At 41.2% G+C, this 15,392-nt stretch overlaps 1 protein-coding gene across 2 annotated transcripts in view; it reads right to left on the reverse strand.

The window, feature by feature from the left end:
* SCAF11 (SR-related CTD associated factor 11) overlaps nucleotides 1-15,090 on the reverse strand; it is a 69,336-nt gene extending 54,246 nt beyond the window's left edge. Inside the window, exon 1 of one of the 2 annotated variants that reach the window (XM_024211875.3) lies at nucleotides 14,536-15,090. The gene's annotated coding sequence lies outside the window, so the exon portion shown is untranslated. The remainder of the gene's footprint in view (nucleotides 1-14,535) is intronic. The other variant, XM_024211877.3, reaches the window with a different exon arrangement.
* Nucleotides 15,091-15,392: the final 302 nt, after the last annotated feature.

Below are 15,392 nucleotides of genomic sequence, written 5' to 3' on the forward strand. Positions count from 1 at the left end.
ATAGTTTGATGAAGTTAACAATTTTTCAGATAACTGAGCAAGAATGTTTTCCATCACTTAAATATGAGCTATTTTAGCTTTAAAATAGCTGTTTATAAATTTCAAATTTAGAGATTTAGGCTGGATTTCAAAAGAAAATTCCAGTCTCTGTCTTAATGCAAGACAAATTTATTTGACACATGTCAATAAATTCTTTTTGAAAATAAGGTACCCAGGTACAGTTCCAGATGTTTCACTTTTATCATGAGGAATAAAGCCCCAAAGATACATACATCCAAATATATCAACACCAAGCCACATATATATATTCCCTAAGAAATAAAATGCAATTGTGGTTACTGTATTTCTAAGCATGATCTTATACATCTAAAAATTTTCACTAGCGTGGCCATTTACATTTATTTTTGAAATAGCTAAATGGTAAAACTATGTAAATGTGTTATGGTTTAGATAAGGGAGTTAGGACAAATTAGAACATCCATAAGTTAGTTACATTACAAATCTATTAAGGCATTAAACACTACACAGCACAATACATATTACTGAACAGGCAGAAGGGATCAGAGTTTGAGTTGTTAAAGAGTTACACATTTGAATATCCTAAACTATTAAAATCGTTACCATAAAGTTGCAATGGTGTAGAAATAAATCAGATAAAATAAAGAAAAAAACTGGAGGTGCTTTGGATGCAGTCAAGACTCGTACATCTACACCCAAAAGATTGTATCTGTTTTTGATGAGTATAACCAGGTGTGACCAACGATAAACTAATGAAATCTTTAACCATGTAGTTCATTTATATGAAGTGGGAGATAATGACTGAAGAGAACTTCTCCCCCGGATGCTCCAACTTGCTCTAAGGGCTTTCCTACATACAGGATTGCATCAGTTTAACTTAAGGTGTGATTTTAAACCGATTTAGTTAAACAGGTGCAAAAGGGTCTGAACAATCTAGTATCAGTTTAAAACAGGCTAAATTTGGTTTAGTATAAATTGAAATAAGCCACTCATAAACCAAAGCAAGAAGAGGTTTTGCACTGGTTTAAGTAAAACATCTTTATAGAGTATTGACAACGCCCATGTTGACACCATATTTTTCCACTAGTTCAGTTTTGTTTTTATAAATCTTTTGTGCTTCTGCTACAAAAAAGGACTATAAAAACTGAACCATCTTCCTTGACACTAAAAGCCATCTAGGTTTATTCTGGTTCCTGAATCAAATAGAATCCACCATATTCAAAATATAGGGCTGAGTTCTGCTATTACACTTGTGCTACCAAGCGGACCACATTGAGTTACACATATGTAACTGATGGTGAATTTGCCCTGAGTTGTTATTACTGATATCAGCAAAAACTAAAGATTTTCAGATTCCATGTTTAGGTTTCAAAGTTGTCAAATGGGAAAGCTATCTTTTTACTGGTAGGCTGACAAAAAGTGATATGGAAATCATTGACACAAACATGGAATTCATTTAGCCGCTCAGTCACTTTTCAAGATAAAATTATACAGTTTCGCTAGAGTCTCTAGAATAGGCAAATTTGTAACTATTCACCTATATAAATATTCACCTAAATAAGCATACTTCTGTAAAGATGTGTTCAGACTAGGGCAACAACCAGCCAGCTACAGCGATAAAAGCAATATTCCAAGAGATTTCCTTCCAAACAGCAGAAGTAGGGCAGGCTAGTGAGAATCTTGCAAAAGATTATTTTCAGATAAATTAAGAGGTAAAAGACCCCTTTCCTAAAGAGATAAGAATGGGAATCCGACACAGATTAAGTAGTTTGTGGGCGGTCTCAAAAAAAAAAAAAAAAAAAAAAAAAAAAAGGGCAGCTAACCATAGCATGTGCAAAACAAATGATGGACCAGGACGATGCCAACACTAAGAATTTAGGAACACAGGAATTGCCAGACTGGATCAGATCCAAAGTCCATCCAAGCCAGTATCCTGTCTCCAACGGTGGCCAGAACCATATGCTTCAGAGGAACATGTAAGAACCCTGCAGTAGGCAGATATGGGATAATATAGGTCTCATAGTTAGAGATTGGCTTAAACCCTGAAGCACAAGGTTTAATATCCCTTCCATCATCAAAATCAACTGTGGCAACTCTGAATATCTCTTGATATCTATTTAAATGTTAAAAAAGGGAGGGGGCACAAACTGCCTCCCCAGAACATGCAGTTAGGATGCATCCAAACAATTAATTGGTAACTCAACATTTAGGTAACTCAATCAGCCCAAAAGATGCTTTGGAAATGTCTTCTGTTGCTTGAACATTAGAATGTGAAGAGCCATTTTTAATTGTGCCAACTTGTAATTCACCTTGCACTGTGATAATTCAAAAACAGTTGAATTTTAAGGCTGCAAAACTGGCTACGTACTTAGCCCTCAATAAGGGCCCAGGATATGTCTGAGTTGTTGGTTTTTGTGTTTGTTTGTTTGTTTTTAAGAAAGAAAGTTTTAATTGTGAATGGTATCAAACAACATATAAATTTTTACTAAATTTGAAGTACAGAGGTGGGAAGCTATAGATGTATTCCAAGAGCCCCGAACTCCAGCTTTGGCATGTAAAATGCCTTATTTGACTTTCTAAAATAATTTAAGAAGCTACTGTTTTATGTAGCAACACATTTGAAATAAGACAAAATTAACTTATAAAGGATCTCATTGGTGAATCATTAGGTACTTTATAATGAATATTTACAAGAATATTAATTCAAGGAGGTTCCAGTATATATCTGGCAGATGACGATTACTTAACAGTAATTCTTTCAGTATCCATGACCTAGCTCATCTGCTTAACAAAGTTTATTCATATCTTAGGAAAAGTCCAGAACAATCACCATTCAACATACAGGATTTCAGCTTGATAGAAGGCTAAACTAAACACACTCCCATCCTATAACCACAAATGGACAGAATGCACATATCATGAATGACACTTTCACTTGTTATTAATAAAAGAGCATACTGATTTGTTCCATTCAAATCTAAAGAATACTTCATTGGACTTTTGCATAAATTGCTGAAAGGGGAACTGTAGGTAGTCAACCCAGAAGTATACTTCAGTGTTTAGCTACTCACTTATTATTAACAGAAGCCGGTTAGTGACTAGATAGCATTGTGATGGGGATAACAGAAATCTGTAGAAGAAAGCCAGATTCAGAGATGGAAAAAAATTATTACATTAAAAAAATAAAAAATGTATAAAAGAATGTGGCCTGCACAAACTTAACGTAATGTTAGAGCTGAGCTGTGCAACCAAACCAGACAATTTTTTGGTTAGCACCCCCTGCATTGGCGAGGCATTATAACCAAGTGGCAGATGATGTTGAATTTGGCTTAGCCAGGAGCAACTTAAAGCCAGCATTCTTGCGTGATCTGCAACCTCAGTGGTCAGGAGATAGTCGCTACAAATGGCATCCTGAACAGCCAAAGCCATCCACGTAAATCGGATGATGACATCCTCTCACGCTGGATGGAACATTATCACAGTGCCCTGAACCACCTTTCAACTGCTGCCTGCTCAGAGCAGGACGACCTGGCAGCCACGGCAGTTCCAGACCCAGACACTTGTACTGATGCACCAACACTGGATGAAATGAAGTGGATCTAGACTGTTCTCAGTGGTACCTGATGACAGAACAAGGAGTAATGGTCTCAAGTTGCAGTGGGGGAGGTTTAGGTTGGATATTAGGAAAAACTTTTTCACTAGGAAGGTGGTGAAGCACTGGAATGGGTTACCTAAGGAGGTGGGGGAATCTCCTTCCTTAGAGGTTTTTAAGGTCAGGCTTGACAAAGCCCTGGCTGGGATGATTTAGTTGGGAATTGGTCCTGTTTTGAGCAGGGGGTTGGACTAGATGACCTCCTGAGGTCCCTTCCAACCCTGATATTCTATGATTCTATGAAGTGCACCACCTGTAAACTGAAAAGACAGATGCGCAGCGGGTGCTGATGGCATCCCCCAAGAGCTACTAAAACGCACTATTGACCCTAAAGCAGAATCACTTCTGGCTATCTTTCATCTGGTGTGGAGAACTGGAACCTTGCCAACTGCCTGGAAGGACGGTATTGTGATCTCACTTTATAAGAGCAAGGGACAGTGCAGTGAACGTAAGAGCTACAGGCCGATCACCTTGCTGTCTGTTCCCGGGAAGGTGTTTGTGCATGTTCTGCTGGCACGCAAAAATACTTCTGTAACAGCCATTTTGTTTCAGCTTCACTGAGGAGAGAAGGAGGATCCAAACTAATTCTTCCGCAAGACGTATGATGGAATTCAATGGTTGACTGTTTTGACCTATTTATTAAGAACTGGACTATTCTGATGAGTATTTGTGAAGAAAAAAGTGACAAAATACCTGGCACTATCACAGCCAAAGTAGTCAACTTCAGACTAAAAAGAAATGTAGAAAACATGCTGAATATACTGAAGTCTATTTCCATAGCCTTGAACAAATTGCAGAAAGATTGCTGCTGTACTTCTGATGCTGTTGAAATTTGGAAAGAACTTCAAGAGACACTGACGAAAGAAATATCCACCAACAAAGTTAAATTGCAGGCAGTAGAGAAGCGGATGGATCAAGTACCTACTCCACTTCATTTTCTTGCCAATATTCTCAACTCAAAGTTCCAGGGTAGTTGCCTAACTGCTGAAGAAGATGCTGCTATGACAGGAGCATCTAATAATCATATATCAATCATGCCAACCACAATAGATTTCAGAGCTGGAAGTGAACCATTCAAGCAGGACATGTTTGCTGACTATATTTTAAAGAAAGTCCAACCCCTGAACTGGTGGAAGTAACTAGCTAAGCATCTGGAACCAGAAATTGCTGAAGCTTTAAATCAGTGTTTGACAGTAGTAGCCTCTTCTGTAGGCACCAAATGAATTAGTCCAAATGAAGAAAATATTCTATCAAAGTTAAGAAATCTATTGGGAGTTGAAAAAGCAGGAAAACTTGTCTCTCTCTTCCTGTGTATGAATAAAAACGAGAGGAAGGAGGGAGGAGGAGACACAAGATACTCTAGTTTTAAAAGTGTAAAGGGCTTAGAAGACGGTCTCATTTTCAAGAGACTTAGGTGCATAGAAACTCAAGTTCCAGTCACTTTCACGTAGCCATATTTGAAAATTTTCCCAGGCTGACCTGAAATAATCAATTTATTTAACTGATTACTATTAAACCCTCTATTTAATAAATCATTAAGTTGTAAATGTGAAACATGTTTTGATAAGATTAGATTAGGTATCCAAAACATCTAAGGTTGTTTTGTTTAGTAAAAATAAATGTTATATGCTGGTTTGTGTGTTTAATTAAATTCCAGCTCCCATCCTAATGCAGTTTGCCACAGTTCATGAGCAAAAAGTTAATTATCTAGTAAATGAGCAATATCATTCACCATTTTCCAATGTACTAATAATGTACAATTAATAAAAATCTGAAAATATTAAGCCATATAATTGCTTAAAAAAATTAAAACTTATAGCGTGCCCTTCTAGATAGCAAAAAGATGTACCAAATCTAGTGTAAAAGCTCTATTTATTTGTAAATCAACATTTTAATGGTTATATGAGAATGCATCTTTCTGAGGAAAATAACTGAAGTCTAAATGGAAACTGATTTAATATCAAGGCTTTCCACTTGGTGATTTAAATCACTCCACCCTGCCCTGAAAGAGAATATCAATCCTCCAGCAGACCATTGCTACTGATGGTTTTATAGGACTTGACATGAGCTTTTTCTAGATGTTTTCTTCACTACATATCCTTATGGGTCACCACCGTTTGTGGATTACAAATTAAGCAGGCAAAAGAAAAACCCAGTGGCAGAAGTTTTGTGCCAAAGTTGATAAACTGCTTTGAAAACTTTTCAAATTTTTATGCAGTGGCTGGGAAAAAGGCAAAGATAGTGGATTTGTCCTGGGTGCAGGCCAGACTGATTAACACAGGCTGTCTCTTGTCAGCAGCTGATTCAAGACTGTGCCACAGGAAATAAATTTATTTTGTAGATTAAAACTTTCAGGTAAAGTTCTCTGCTTCTGTGATGGCAGAGCAATGTGTAGAGAGACAAATACCAAGACTGATGCTTCAGTTTTTGTCTGAATTGCTATCGAAGTCTCTGGAGAGACTAGGAGAACTTTATTCCACAACATGTACTTTGGATCCATGTCCTTCCAGGGCGAAGGTGGCTCTGGGGAGTACTTGGTCCATCATAAATAAAATATACAGTGGAGATTGATGACTATCAGATCAATGTCAATATATTTGAAGTCTTCCTTTCTAGGATAACATTGATAGGCATCGGTATTGAGTTGTCATTTCCTGGGCCAGTAGGTTCAGTCCTGGGTATTATTTTTGAGGGAGGATCACATTTAAAAGGCGTGTTTTTAGTCAAAAAATAGTAGTAGCATTGGAGAAATAACTCCACAGAGACTGAAATTTAAGTGTTCATGTTCTCCAGGTAACAAATGAATATTAGTTGTCCGTGTCAATATTTGATCTATCAGTGTTTATTAATACAGTTGATAAGGTAACACTCAATTGCCTGTAGTGTAAGGAGAAATGCAGCCACTTGAGGGCAATTCTACTTCTTAGATATTCCAGTGGATAGTACTGAGAAAATGTTCTTCTGCCCTGAGTTCTATGCATGTGTATGGGGGATCATAGGAGGTTTTTAAAATAGGAGACATGGGTTGCAGTGTTACAAAAACAAAATACACTGCCATCACCTCCTTGCTGAGGGGGCTAAATAAGCATGAATTGGGATACCATACAGATATACGCTCTGGTGGGTCCATGTTCCAAGCTGTGGGCCAAACTTTCACTTTCAGCTCTTTTAAAGTATGCACGCATGCAACCAGACTAGGGGAAAAGTCCTACATGGAAGACCAAAACAACCAAAACCTCCAGTCTGTACAAATGAAAAGGATCCAACAACTGGCCAGGTAAAAACCAAGTCTTCTGACCTTCTGGAAAAAGTAGTAATGTTATGTGTTTATCAAAGTATTTTTGGGGGGTTATTCACTGAGAGGTTTAGAATCATAGAACTGGAAGGGACCTCGAGAGGTCATCTAGTCCAGTCCCCTGCGTTCATGGCAGGACTAAGTATTATCTAGACCATCCCTGACAGGTGTTTGTCTAACCTGCTCTTAATCTCCAAAGATGGAGATTCCACAACTTCCCTAGGCAATTTATTCTAGTGCTTAACCTCCCTGACAGTTAGAAAGTTTTTCCTAATGTCCAGCCTAAACCTCCCTTGCTGCAATTTAAGCCCATTGCTTCTTGTCCTATCCTCAGAGGTTAAGAAAAATTTTTCTACCTGCTCCTTGTAACAACTTTTTATGTACTTGAAAACTTATGTCCCCTCCATCTTCTCTTTTCCAGACTAAACAAACCCAATTTTTTCAATCTTCCCTCATAGATCATGTTTTCTAGACCTTTAATCATTTTTGTTGCTCTTCTCTGGACTTTCTCCAATTTGTCCACGTCTTTCCTGAAATGTGGCGCCCAGACCTGGCCACAGTACTCCAGTTGAGGCCTAACCAGCGTGGCGTAGAGCAGAAGAATTACTTCTCATGTCTTGCTTACAACACTCCTGCTAATACATCCCAGAATGATGTTCGCTTTTTTTGCAACAGTGTTACACTGTTGACTCGTATTTAGCTTGTCGTCCACCATGACCCTCAGAGCCCTTTCTGCAGTACTTGTTCCTAGAGAGTCATTTCCCATTTTGTATGTGTGTAACTGACTGTTCCTTCCTAAGTGGAGTACTTTGCATTTGCCCTTATTGAATTTCATCCGATTTACTTCAGACCATTTCTCCAGTTTGTCAAGATCATTTTGAATTATAATCCTATTTTCCAAAGCACTTGCAACCCCTCCAAGCTTGGTATCTTCCACAAACTTTATAAGTGTACTCTCTATGCCAGGGATTCTCAACCTTTTTTAATTCACCCCCAGCCCCAACATGCTATTAAAATTCCACAGCCCACCTGTGCTACAACAACTGTTTTTCTGCATATAAAAGCCAGGGCCAGCATTAGGGGGTAGCAAGCAGGGCAACTGCCTGGGGCCCCACACCACAGGGGGCCCACGGAAGCTAAGTTGCTCAGGCTTCAGCTCCAAGTGGCAGGGCTTGGGGTGGCGGGGCTTCGGCTTTCTGCCTTGGACCCCAGTGAGTTTAATGCTGGCCCTGCTTGGTGGGCCCCCTGAAGCCTGCTCGTGGTCCCCAGGGGACCTCGGACCACTGGTTGAGAACTGCTGCTCTATGCTATTATCTAAATCATTGATGAAGATATTCATAGAATCATAGAATATCAGGGTTGGAAGGGACCTCATGAGGTCATCTAGTCCAACCTCCTGCTCAAAGCAGGACCAATCCCCAGACAGATTTTTACACCAGTTCCCTAAACGGCCCCCTCAAGGATTGAGCTCACAACCCTGGGTTTAGCAGGCCAATGCTCAAACCACTGAGCTATCCCTCCCCCCTGAACAGAACAGGACTCAGAATTGATCCCTGCGGGACCCCACTCATTATGCCCTTCCAGAATGACTGTGAACCACTGATAACTACTCTCTGGGAACGGTTTTCCAACCAGTTATGCACCCACCTTATAGTAACTCCATCTAGGGGGATTTTAAGGAAGATTACTTCTGACTGCTAACCTTAAGCAATGTTTTTATTATAAGCTCGCTTAGTCACTGTAAGTATGTGTATTTTATCATGTAAAACATACCTGTTCCCACCATGAAAATTAGCCCGCACTTAAATAATGGGTGCATCAACTAACCAGTGCGTCCAATATGCCTGATACTGAAAATGGACCAATTTCCCAAGTAATATGAACGTACTTTATCCTATACACTTCCCAAAGCACAGCCCAACTAAATGAACAGAACTAGTGAAGGAATTCCAAAAACAAGTTCCAAAAACAAAAGAAATCGGGCAAAACTGCCATAAAAAATAATCAGAAGAAACATCAACAAGCCTCAATAAACAGTACAACAGTTTCCATCGCTCCACTTGCTGGTAATGAAAAGTAATCGATCACTGAATTTACTACAGGCCACTGAAAATACAGATAGTGGAAATTATTTTAAGGTCTCTCCCATGATCTCTTCTATGCTTAATGGTGTCTGCAATGTTCTGTAAAAAAATATATGCATTGTTAATTACAAACTTTTTTTTGTTTTGTCTTTATAGCTGTGAAATAAGTTTCTAAATGTGAACCAATTCAGTGCTGTCTTCCCAAGTCTGCAAGAAAGACCTTGTGTACACTTAAAGATTATGTCAACATGGCTACATGGACCAGGGGCGTGAAAACACACACCCCATAGCTCTGTAGCTATGCTGAACTAACACCCAGTGTGGACGCAACTATGTTGATGGAAGAATGCACACACTGACATAGCTACGGTTGCTTGGGTACATGGTATTCCTACACCCTGGGGGCTGTCCAAGCAGTGGCTGCTCCGGCCACTCGCCAACCACTGACCGGGGCCGCCCAGAATCTGTGACAGGCATGGAGCCCTACACATAACACATAGAGAGCTCCATGTGCAGCCACAATGGTAAATAGGTTGAGAACCACTGAACTACACTAATAAGAAACCCAGTGGACATGGCCCAAGTGCATCTACCACACTTTCGGCAAAGGTATTGCACTCCCCTCCTCCCCCCCCCCCACCCTGAGAGGGAATGGAACCCCTGTTGAGGAAGGATTTAAAAAAAAAGTGAGTGAAATAGAGCTTATTTTATTTAAAATTACACATCAAATTAATTGTTGGATAAATTATCTTTAAATATTTTCATACGTTTGAAGTGATTTCTTTAAAAAATTCCAGACTTCTCAATTTCCCACAGAATACTGAAGGTGAATTCTTCATAATTTATAATTTTCCATGTACATCCAGTCATCCTTGTAACAACTAAATATGGTGGTCTGTAACCAGACATATCCAGAGCAGAAATTACTTTCTGCCTTTCTAAAACAAATGAATAGAAGTCTATGCTCAAAATTTACTGAACTAAAATCCCAACAAATATGAAGTCACATTTCTGATACACACAGGTACCATGATAACCACTGCCCTATAAACACAGATTGTGAAGACACCATATAAATATTAGATTAACATTCATCTAATAAGTTTCAATGTTTATAGTTTTAGACTAATGGGATACAATTCTAATATATTGTGCCTGAAAATGTTCAAGTAGTAAATACAGTGACAGTCCTAAGAACATTTGAAAAGTTTCCAAAGAAGTTTAGAATGAACTGGCTCTCAGCCTTAAAGATACCTCACACAAGAAGAAAAAATAGATGACTATGTTTACTTCTTTATAATGTCTAAAGAGTTTTGTTTCTTACTTTTAAGACCATTTGGGAGTAGGGATTTGGGAGGATTTTCTGTTTTAACACATACACACACAGGAAATTCAGATCTTGTTATCCTATTTTTTTCCCCGGAAGACTATGTATAACTGGATAACTTTTAAGATAACATTACAAGTACCAAATGAGTGAAACCTGAGCCACTGAAAAGGGAAGAACTTTTATTCAGGCTCTTGTTTGTTTTTGTTAATACACATCACAACTGAGAAGAAAGATATCTTTGTTAAAGATTTAACACTGTGACCTCTTTAAGTAAAAGACTGTGGAAGCTCCCAATCCACTTCTTGGGTCTCCTCCAAGGAAACCATTAGTAAAAAAAGGAAAGACAAAACTTGTGTTTCATGGTATTTCTAAGGTAAAAGACAAGTGGAAAAAGAATTTGAAAAATATTTTTCAAGGCTTCTTTATACTTCATAAAGCAACCAAAGAGGGCACAAACTAACTTTCCCATTTTTAGGCTTCCAAATATAATTTCACAATAATTAGTACAAGATAAGTTAGAATACTTCATATCCCTACAAAATAAAATTCAAGTAAATTTTAGTTAGTGATATTAATTTGTCATTTCATCTCAAGATCCTGATATTTTAATTACTGTTGCCAAGGTTATTACTTAGATATGAAGGGTAGGGCAGGTAAGGATTTACTCCACTCTTCGTCCTTACAGTAAGTTTGAACTCTTTTAGGGTATGTCTGCAATACAGCAGCATAGCCACAGCACTGCAACAATAGCGTAGACATTTCGTACATCGATGGGATGGATTTTTCCGTTGACATAGGTAATCCACCTCTTCATTCGACCTAGCTGCATCTACAAAGGCACTGGGAGTGAGGGGGGAAGTAAGTCAACCTATGTCTGACACTGCGTGAAATTTTTCGCAACTGTGAGCTATACCGTTAAGATGACCTAAGTTTTAGGTGTAGGCATCAAACAGTACCACTCAAGTTGATGCAAGTTACATCCCTCAGAGTGTGAAAAAGCCACCCCACCCCACCCCGAGCGACGCAAGTTACATCGACTTAAAGCAGTATCTACACCATGCTATGTTGGTGAGAGATGCTCTCCTGCCTACATAGCTTGCCCCTCTCGTTTCTCCCGTCGGCATAGCAAGTCTTCACCAGACACGCTGGTGCAGCTGCACTGATGTAGCCCGGTAGTATATGCTAGCCCTAAGTTAGGTGTCTTTCCCTTAAAAGCTAAATCCCCTTAAGAAAAAGTTGTGTTAAAAGCCAAATGTGTTAATGATAATATGAATGATGCTGTGGTTCTGCAAAAAAATAATTGAGTTAGTCCCCTGGGCTCTTTTTAGACTTACTGAATAGCAACTCACTGGCATAAAAGTCCTAAAAAGCTATAAAACTGCTGAGATAACTGGTAAATAAAGTTCTGTTGATTTTATATAATTTTTATCTATCTTTAAAGTGAAACTGTGTAGAATATCACAGAGACAATTCTGTAGTCCAATCAGATAATTAGAAGGTAAAAAAATACAATAATGCAATGTTATATTAAGGCATTTACACAAAAAAGTTAGGAAATATATAAGTTCTAGTCCCTTACAGGAACCACATTTAACCCACTTATACACGTGATATAGTTTCATTTCATGTTGCATATGCATTACATGAACAATAACTGATTATAGATTTATTTGCATATGCAATTATGTACATATAATTGGTTATTTCAATGTGCAGATAACCAAGTATATGTATAAGCTAGCAAAACAATGCTCCCAAGTGCTGCAGCTGAATCTGTGAGGATGTATATATGGGATCAGGGCTCACATTACTAGTAAGCAAAGAGCCATACCATGTATGAGAGTTGCACTAATTCTCTTCTCTCGCAAAAACACCGAGGAGTCCTTGTGGCACCCCTCGCTGTTTTTGGTGATACAGACTAACACAGCTACCCCTCTGAAACCTCTCTTCTCTCGAGAATTCATTCCTCACTGAACTTCTAAAATGAAAAAGTTCAAAGAAAAAAGTTTCTGACATTTGTTTTTTTTAAAATGGTAAAATCCCAAAATGATAAGAGCCCAAAGGCTAATCTTTTCAGAAAGTTCTAAGAACCTAGAAAATAGCATAATATAAGTATTTTTCAACCTTAACTGTAATGCAACTATTGGACTGCTATACCTGATATCAAAGTTTGCAGTGTGCTACATTCCACTTAAAATTTCAGCTGAATCTTTAAATTTTAACTTAAATATAAAGTTTTATTGCTGCAATTAAGAATCTTATATTTAGCATGAAGCTTTTTTTTAAAAAAAGTCAAACTGCACTGGACCCTCCATCCCAGATAATTCTTAGAAAGTAAACTCTTTGGGGGCAGGGGCTGTCATTTATTATATCTGTACAACGGCACCCAACCTTTGGACAATATTGTAATATAAATACATATTAATGAAAATCTATATAAAGCACAAAAACCTGTTTTCCAATAAGCAGTGAAGCAGTACAGAAAATTCACAAATGAACTGTCTGGGTAGTGTCTATTTATATTTTAAAAGAAGCTTCCTTACCAATTACACTAATACCACATAAGATTACTAAACACAAAAGAAAAACAACAAGGAGTCTGGTGGCACCTTAAAGACTAACAGATTTATTTGGGCATAAGCTTTCGTGGGTAAAAACCTCACTTCTTCGGATGCAAGAAGAAGTGAGGTTTTTACCCACGAAAGCTTATGCCCAAATAAATCTGTTAGTCTTTAAGGTGCCACCAGACTCCTTGTTGTTTTTGTAGATACAGACTAACACAGCTACCCCCTGATACTAAACACAAAAGAGTTACCTTACTTTTCACTATTTACTTTCTGTATTTTGCTCTTCTTGGATATTTAGGTTCATAGCATCTGTAGTACAAACACTTCAGATTTTAAAGTCTCTGAAAATTACTCTCAATTTTAAATAAGCATAAAGTACTACTGTTACTTTTATTAATATTAGATAATGTGAAATATATATGTACATTTAAACCTGGGGCCTCCTCTGTCCAACAACATGATTTTAATGGATATCAAGCAAAAAAAAATAAAATATAGGACATTGACTGACCACCACTACAATCCCTCCAAAACTCAAGTCTCACTGATTTAAGGGTCAAATTTTCCTCACTATCAGTTTTACCCCAGTGTAATTCCAATGACAAGTTTCAGAGTAGCAGCCGTGTTAGTCTGTATCCGCAAAAAGAACAGGAGTACTTATTACTCCTGATTTACTCCAGCATAATAAATCCCAAGTCCCTCCTTTTAACTTTACTACAATTTCAGGTTTTAATCTAATTCTTGGTGCCTGAATGCAATGTGCTGATATGGTGATGCCAATACAGAAAGCTTGTATCCAGACATTTTATTACAAAAGTGACCTAGATAAGATTTTGACCGACTCGAACGGGAGCAACATTTAGCTCAGTGCACGGGACTGTTGTACACATGCGATTTTCACAAAGCTTGGTCCGTGCCTATCTCGATTACGTATAGTCGGGATTTGTTTTGGTGGTTTGTTTTTGTGTAACAAAAGCTTTCCCCGGATGCTGGCGGAGTGGGGACGACGAGGAGCAGTGCCCGGGAGCAGGCTCAAAGGCCGGCGCTGGCCCGGGGACTCGGGAGCTCAGTTACTCCAGCCGCTGGTCCCCTTTGTTTTCCCTCTTGCCCCGGGGAGATGCGCAGCCAGCCGGTAAGGGCCCAAGTAGCGCAGCGCGCCCGAGCCCAGCGCCTGCAGGACAACGGCCTGTCACGTTTGGGTTTAAACCCTTGATCCGATCGGCTCGCGTCAGTCTCCACCCACGGCGGGAGGGGAGGGGGCGCAGCGGGCTGGGCACCAAATCCCGCCTGCTGCCCCGGCGAGGGGGACCTAGAGAGACCGTAACTCTCCGGTGGGCTTCGAGTGGAGGTGAAGGCCCCGCGGAGCCGGGCTGCCGCCTCCGACACGGGACTGGGGAGTCGCCTCGCAGCCCCACCGGGAGGAACCGGCTCAAGCTACTTTCACTTGTAACATGGGAGCTGCCGAGAGTCCCCCCACCTGCGCCCCCTCTCCGGGAACCAGCGTCCCAGGAAACGCGACACCGCCCAAGCGCTCCCCAGGCCTAAGAGGCCCCCAGCCCCTCCTCGGGCTGCCGCCCCCCCGGGCGTACCTGGCGCCAAGGATCAGAGGCTCCGGCCGTAGAGGCCCCGCGTCCCCACAGGGCCCGGTCACTGCCGCGCTGCCAGCTTCCCCAACATGGAGGCTCCGCCTCGGGGCTTCCGGGAGCCGCCGCGGTCGCTTCTCCGCGGCTGAAGCCCGGAACTCGTCCCCGGCCTAAAGGCTCCGCGAGAGGAGGGGCGGGCTCCGAGCGCGCTGCGCCACCGCCGCCTGCTCCGCTCGCTCCTCAGCGGCTCCCCGGCCACATGTCAGTGCGCGGCGGCGACTGCGCAGCACCCACGGAAGCCGCGCGGCGGCGCTGCCCAACCGCCTTTTGCGACAGATGAACAGCGTGGCGGCGGGCGGCGCAACCTGACAACGAGACGCCTCCAACCAGGCCCCCGCGCGCCGCCTGCAAGGGTATTCTGGGAAAGGTCCTCCGGCTCCGAGCTCCGGAGGGTGGGGGGAATCAGACGCTGCTGCGATAGGAAGACGCAGGCAGAGGAGCGAGGCCAATGAGCCGGGCTGAAACCTCCGGGGGGAGCGCGGGCCGGTGCGCGCGGTGCCGAGCTGCGGAGGCACGTAGAGGCCGCAGTGACGCGGCTGGCAGCCGTGGCGGGAGGTTCGCTGCCGCTCGCGCAGAGCGTGGGCTGCTTCCTGCTGCCCCCAGCGCTGCGGGGTTGATGGCAACAGGCGCCCCCATGGGAGCGGGGCGTTTCCCCCTTTGCCGGGGCGCTGGCGACGGGGGCCCCTCAGCTGTCTCCATACGGGCGCACAAAGCGGCTGTGCGGCATGTGCAGAGCGGGCGGCCTCGCCCTACGGCGTTCAGGAGACCAAACAGCGGTGTTCGTGCCAGTGGGTAGTTGTGGT

Source organism: Terrapene carolina, unplaced genomic scaffold (assembly GCF_002925995.2).
Source record: "Terrapene carolina triunguis isolate 2854851 unplaced genomic scaffold, T_m_triunguis-2.0 Scaffold68, whole genome shotgun sequence".
Taxonomy (NCBI): domain Eukaryota; kingdom Metazoa; phylum Chordata; order Testudines; family Emydidae; genus Terrapene; species Terrapene triunguis.